The 7021-nt window shown below is 48.2% G+C and overlaps 1 long non-coding RNA gene across 2 annotated transcripts; it reads left to right on the top strand.

The window, feature by feature from the left end:
• The first annotated feature begins 716 nt into the window (after positions 1-716).
• LOC137444042 (uncharacterized) lies at positions 717-4078 on the top strand. 2 transcript variants are annotated; one of them, XR_010988054.1, is made up of 3 exons: positions 717-938; positions 1580-1666; positions 2717-4078. It is a non-coding gene; the product is annotated as an uncharacterized lncRNA (long non-coding RNA). The 2 variants fall into 2 exon arrangements; XR_010988053.1 differs by having other exon boundaries at positions 1580-1723.
• The last annotated feature ends 2943 nt before the right edge of the window (positions 4079-7021 follow it).

The raw sequence follows: 7021 nt of genomic DNA, 5'->3' as shown, positions 1-7021 counted from the left end.
ATTGCTGTCCTTAGGACTGGAAACCCTCAGTAATCTATAGAAGGAAACAGCAATGTGAGGGGGGAGGAAATGGTAAGATTTGGAGGCAAAGGTTGCAGAGCAGTACCTGGAATTGATAAAAATCAGGAGTTCAGTGATATTGTAAATACAACTTCTTTTGGCCAAGGCTTAGCCCTGCAACTGCAGCTGCTCACTGCCGTTCCCCAGTGTTTCTCTTTGCTGGACTAAGGCAGCACTTTACACAGAATCACACACAGAACTGACCAGGTTGGAAAAGACCTTCAAGATCATCAAGTCCAACTATCACCCAACAGCCTCTAGTCAACTAAACCATGGCACTAAGTGCTTCAACCAGTCTCTTCTTAAACACATCCAGTGATGGTGACTCCACTACCTCCCTGGGCAGCACATTCCAATGGCCAAGCTCTCTTTCTGGGAAGAACTTCTTCCTCACACCAGCCTAAACTGCAAAATTGTTTTAGAATCAGAGAATTGTTGGGGTTAGAGGGGACCTCAAGGACCATCCAGTTCCAGTTCCACCTCACACTACAGCAGGTTGCCCAGAGCCACATCCAGCCTGGCCTTAAACACGCCCAGGGATGAAGCTTCCACCACCTCCCTGGGCAACCTGTGCCAGTGTCTCACCACCCTCATGGGGAACAACTTCTTCCTAACATCCAATCTGAATCTACCCATTTGTAGTATTTTTTCCACTCCCCCCAGTCCTATCACTCCCTGACACCCTGAAAGTCCCTCACCTGCCCCATTTCCCCCTTTTTCCCCTCAAACCCACATCACCTGGGCTCTCTTGGAGTCTCCTCCCACCCCAGGTGTAGCTACTTTGCCCTCCCCACCCACTCCCCTATTTAATCCTTCCCAGGAAGGGCAGCAGCCCCAAGCTGAGCCCGTCTGGGCTGAGGATCCTCCTCTCATCCCTGGTGAGTGCCCATGGTGCACACTGGGTGCTGGTGGTGGTGACTACAAAGGCCGGGGGGCCTGGTGGCCCCCCGGTTGTTAGGGCAATGATTGATGATGACTCCGATCCCATTCACGGGTGCTGGCTGGGGCTGCTGGCTGGGGCTGAGCTCCCATACCCCAACCTCTGAAGTAGTTGCTGGGAACAGTTTTTAGGGCCTTTGCTGGCCAAACTGCACTGGCCTCTTGCTGTGGGACAACAGTTGGAAACAAAATATTTTTGTACTTGGCAAAATGATTCCCTCCTGCTTTCTGTCAGGAATTGGTGTCATTTTTCTCTAGGCTGTAGAGATGTGAGCTGAATTTCAGGGGCTCCATGATAAAGAGGAGAGCAATTTTTTTGGGGAAGGTGTGTCTAAATACAGTGCAAATAAAGAAAAATAATGGGATAAAAATTCAACCCCAGTATTTACAAGCTTCTCACCTGCCTCTATATGCAGGGAATGCTGAGACTAAATTCACATAATGAGCTTCCTGCAGCTGAGACAAGTGAGCAGAGTGCTGGCTTGGCTGAGAAGAATCTTTTTTCCCTTGCCATGCCAGTTCTTCTACTTATCAACAGGCAGCCCATCAAATCTCCACTTACTTTCTTCTCTCTCTGCAGACAGATATTTGCAGCAGCTGTTTGGGCTGGATGTGACCAAACAGAGCTGAAGGGTTTTTATGCTGCAGCAGAAAGCCCTGTGCAAACGTGAGTGCAGAATAATTACACTTGCCTGTGTCCTGCACCTAGAGCTGCGCTGTCTGGGTGAGTGAAGCGCTGCTGCAGGAGCTGGAGGCAGCAGGACCGGCTGCGAGCCTGCATTCTGCAGACGGATTTATGGTTTCCCGATGCCATCTGCTGGCACGGACCTTGCTTGCGCACTGAGCAGCGCAGCCCTCCAGCTTCTCTGTCCCATAAGCCGACGCTGAGCTCCCCGCGGCTGCGCAGCTGTTGTGACCCCGAGCCACTGATGGGTTTTTTTTGAGCTTTGCAAAACGAATGCTCCCTGTCGCCAAGCACCTGTAAAACCGCTCTGTTCGTGGTCCCTCCTGGAGCTCTTCTTCAGCTGGGTGCCCTGCGGGCCTTCCACACCCCACTTTTTGTCTGTGGTATGCTCTGCAGGAGCAGCACCAGATCCAAGGGGACCTGCAGCTGGAACTTTCTGTAACCTACCAGGCTAAACCTCTGAACCCACATGGGTTTGAAGGAGCCAGTTTGTGTTTGGTGTGGTAGTGGCACCAGTAACATCCTCCATGTGGAAAAGGTTGCAAAGATCCTGATAGAAAACTTTGGGAGCTATGGAAAATTATCTCTGTATAAGTCCTGGGGGAAGGGGGGGAAGAATTCAGGTAGCAGATGTAGGAAAGTTTTGTCCTTTTTCTGTCTTGCAGCCTTGCCAAAGGGCCTTGTGGCAAGCAAAAATGTATTGTGATAACAGCAACATTCGATATTCCTTGGCTTTGGGGTTTACCTCTCTTGATATCCTGGTAGAGCTGGGTTTGCATCACTGTCTCCATTCATGCATCTGCTGTGGGTGATGTGTGCTGCTGGGGAACTGATCTCTCTGTCTTGGAACAGCTTGCTCCAGGGAGTTTGTGGGTGCTCTATCCCTGGAGTTGTTCAAGGCCAGGTTGGATGGGGCTGTGAGCAAGCTGGTCTGGTGGAAGGAGTCCCTGTCTATGACAGGGGGATTGCAGCTGGATGATCTTTAAGGTCCCTTCCAACCCAAACCATTTCATGGTCTTCCTCTGATTCCAGAGATAAACATGTGCCAAAGCCCTGACTGTGCACTGCATGAGCCTAGAGACAGGACCTGTGTGAAGGTAGGTCTACAATTCACTTATTTAGAAGTAACATATCATTTGGTCTAAACACCACAGAAACACTTGCTTCATGCACCTCGCTTTGGCTTCAACCCAGGTTTGCCCTGAGCTTCTCTTATTTCTACCTGTGAGGAGCCTGCACTACTTAACCACAAATCAGGTGAAGTTTCTGACTTTTCAGTTCTAAATTTTCAGCAGTGGGTAGCAGCAAGATCCACCTGGAATCTGTACTAGCATGTTTGCAGATATGGATCAGAGGTTTGGAACCCAGATGTCACGGGGATGAACGAAGATGCGAAAGAGCTAATCAGATTCTCCAGGACTGCAATGCAATAAACCAGAGTAACTTGATGCAAAATGTAATCAAGCCTCCTAGTCTGTTTTCCAGATGCATTTAGGCTCCAATTTTTCAGTCCTTATGCCTCCTTCTTCACATGGAATTTAAAGGCAAGGAGGATGTCTGTGAGGAGCAATGAAGTAATTTGGTTTTACCAAGTGAGTCTAGTAATCCTGCTGGATAGATCTACCAGAGGCTTCTGACTGAGGGAATTGGGGCTGGTCAGTCTGGAAAAGAGAAGGCTCTGAGGAGACCTAATTGTGGCCTTCCAGTATCTGAAGGGGGCTACAAGAAAACTGGGGAGGGACTTTTGAGGGTTTCAGGGAGTGATAGGACTGGGGGGAATGGAACAAAACTACAAATGGGTAGATTCAGATTGGATATTAGGAAGAAGTTGTTCCCCATGAGGGTGGTGAGACACTGGCACAGGTTGCCCAGGGAGGTGGTGGAAGCCTCATCCCTGGAGGTTTTTGCAGCCAGGCTGGATGTGGCTGTGAGCAACCTGCTGTAGTGTGAGGTGTCCCGGCCCATGGCAGGGGGGTGGGAACTAGATGATCCTTGAGGTCCCTTCCAACCCTAACAATTCTATGATTCTTCCTCCTAACTGGGGGAAATACTGTAAAAAAAAAATTTCATTTTCAGACTCCTGCTAGCACAGATAATGTCAAGGCAGAAGAATAATTTTGGAGAGGAGTTAAAAAAAACCCAACAGATCATTTCCTCCCTCCCCTCTTCATTGAACATTAAGTGGTTAAAATTGAGAGAAATTTTCTCTGTCTTACCCACAGAAGCATTTTTTTTGCTGAGTTCCAACGCCTGATTTTGTGCTGGGGAGAATTGGTAGCTGTGCCTGTTGTCATGTTTATGATGCAATTAAATGCAGAATATTTGCTAGTAAAAACATCTTCATGGACAGTAAATGATAATGGACTACATGTATTTAATTTGTATGGCTGGACACAACAAATAAAGCCCTCCTGTTATTGAACTGGCTCTGTCCCTTTGCTTACAAACTCTTGCTGGACACAGGGATCTTGGATACTGGAGCCCCTATTACAAGAGGGATGTGGAGGTGCTGGAACGTGTCCAGAGAAGGGCCACAAGGATGATCAGAGGGCTGGAGCACCTCTCCTGTGAGGACAGACTGAGGGAGTTGGGGCTGTTCAGTCTGCAGAAGAGAAGGCTCCAAGGTGACCTAATTGTGGCCTTCCAGTATCTGAAGGGGGCCTACAGGAAGGCTGGGGAAGGACTTCTCAGGAACTCAGGTAGTGATAGGACTAGGGGGAATGGAATGAAGCTGGAGGTGGGGAGATTCAGGCTGGATGTGAGGAGGAGGTTCTTCACCATGAGAGTGGTGAGACCCTGGAATGTGTTGTCCAGGGAGGTGGTCAAGGCCCCGTCCCTGGGGGTGTTTAAGCCCAGGCTGGATGAGGCTCTGGCCAGGCTGATCTAGTGTGGGGTGTCCCTGCCCATGGCAGGGGGGTTGGAACTAGATGATCCTTGTGGTCCCTTCCAACCCTGAATGAAACTATGAAACTATTGCTGTAAGAGAGGAGGGTCTGAGCAAGTTCATAGTGGAGCTGCAGGTGTTGGCTTTTGCAAAGTAACCTGAACTGTTTTCACCCAAGTGATGCAATGTTAAAACACAGCAGCAGCTGATGCTCTGCCTGCATTTTGAATTGGTGCCAGTATTTAACCTTGAATGAAGGAATGGTCGAGTATTGAGGTCTGCAGCATTTCAGGCACATCACTTCCAAGTTTTTAACACTGGCCAGGCAAGAGATGAATCACAAAACTGCTGGTTTAAGACTTAAAAGGGTCTCTGCAAATTAAGCTTTTCATTCTTCTTCCTTTCTTCCTGAGTTTTGCTTGCAAGGTGATGTAAAAGGCTGTGTTAACAGGAACCCCCTGATTGTAATGGTGAGCCTTAGCTGCCAGGGAAGATGATAAACTGGCAGCAAGTTGTGTGCATTCATGGGACAAGATAGGCTTTCAGACAAAACTTTTGGTCCTGTTTTAGAGGTGATTTGTAACTTCAGTACATACAAGCATGTGTACATCTGCATCCTGGGTCTTGCAACCAGTGTCACAGGGCTGTCTTCAATTCTGCTAGGCCAGGCAATAAAAACCCATATGGACTAAACACTGGAGTGATCAGACCTTGCAGAGGGTATCATCTTCAGAAGGCAGATTTAAATGAGGGAGAGTCATAGTGTATGAAAGGATTCTGAACCTTAGTTTCTTTCCTAAACAGAAAGGAGCTGAAAGCACAGAGGCTGGATGAGGAATGGATATCTTTAACATAGGCCCATGTGCCCAAACACTGGCTCTCCAAAGAAGTTTGCCTCTCTGGTGTAGCCAGCCATGAATGGCAGGGCTAGTGGAACTGCTCCTGTAGCTCTTTCTAGGTGTCTGGCTGGTATGGACAGTGTAATTTAAAGCACATTCATGATTGCTCTAAAGCATGGGAACAAAGAGGGCCAAGTTGTGTTGGCCCTAAACTCGGGGGATTTGAAATGATATACACACCTTACTGGAGCTGATGAGCCAGAGGGGAGTTTATCACAGCTTGGGGGGTGGGGGTGTGCTCTGGTCACTTCTGGCTGTATAAAACACACAGGCTTGCTTTGTTATGAAAATAGGAGCAAAGGTTCAGACCTCAAAGAGAAGCAACTGCCCTCAGAAACTCTCATATTTGTCCTTTCTTATTGCCTGCATTCTTCTACAGCTCTGCTCACCTCAGGTAAGACCTGGGAACTGGATGGCTTTGAGAGGCTGCCCTTCAAGCTGTTCCTCTGTTGTCAGCAGTTACCTGTGAACTGGTGAGTGGCCACTGCTCAAAGCTTCATGGAGGTTTGGTTCCACTGAGCCTTCAAGTTCACAGGGGTGACTTGATGCCAGAGCCAAAGTGGGACCTGGAAGAAGCTTTTATGCATTTCCATGCACCTCTGCTAATATTCCTCGGAAAGAGACATCACAGTTCTTGGTATTTTCTGTTTCCATTTCAATTCTGCACTGTCTTGTACTCAACTTTTGGGGCCTGCTCAAAACTGTTGTGTGGTTTACCTGTCTTTGAGTTAAAAAGCTGCTGTGAAATATTTAGTGCATACCAAAAGTGCTACAGGAGGACAGTGAGAACTCTTATTTAACAACCATCCTGCAGGGGGAAGAATAGAAGAGAACAGAATGGAATAAACCAGGCTGGAAGAGACCTTTGAGATCGAGTCCAGCCCATCATCCAACACCATCTAATCAACTAAACCATGGCACCAAGCATCCCATCCAGTCTCCTCCTGAACACCTCCAGTGATGGTGACTCCATCACCTCCCCAGGCAGCCCATTCCACTTTATTTATTTATTGGCTTCTTTCAAGTCCCTCAGGCACACTGTCACTTCTGAGGGACAGAGGAAACTCTGTTCCTAGGGGATGCTGAAAGCTTCCATCCATATCAGATTTTGCTTTATTCCCACTAGGAGATTCGGGTTCAGGCCCTCAGCTTTCTCCTCAGGAAAAAAGAAATGAATTACAAAATAAATGTCACATTTTGCCTGCAAATCAGCTACGTAAGTCACCTGTGTAAGAAAATACAGGGGCCAGAGTCTGGGATCCGTAGCTCTGTGGCAGTCTCAGCATCTCGCTTTAAGGTCGCTTCTGCCTGTGGCCACATGGTGGCAGCCAAACCCAAACAGGCTCCCCCAGGCCAAATGGTTGTGATGGAGGCAGGAAGGAGCTCACGGCTGGACCAGATCCAGTTCGCGCTGATAAAGTGTGGAAAGGTGTATTTAAGTGAAAAAAAGAAACAAAACCACAACTGTAGGTCACAGAGGGAAGAACTTTAGCCCGTGCTGCCCAAGTGTAATGCTAACTTAAAACGAATCATCCTGCAGGGAATGATGGAGGG

This window comes from Melanerpes formicivorus, unplaced genomic scaffold, assembly GCF_026170545.1.
Source record: "Melanerpes formicivorus ecotype bairdi unplaced genomic scaffold, bMelFor1.0.p_v2 SCAF_10, whole genome shotgun sequence".
NCBI classification, from domain to species: domain Eukaryota; kingdom Metazoa; phylum Chordata; class Aves; order Piciformes; family Picidae; genus Melanerpes; species Melanerpes formicivorus.
The sequence above is the reverse complement of the archived record's forward strand: the minus strand, read 5'-3'. Positions and strand labels throughout refer to the sequence as shown.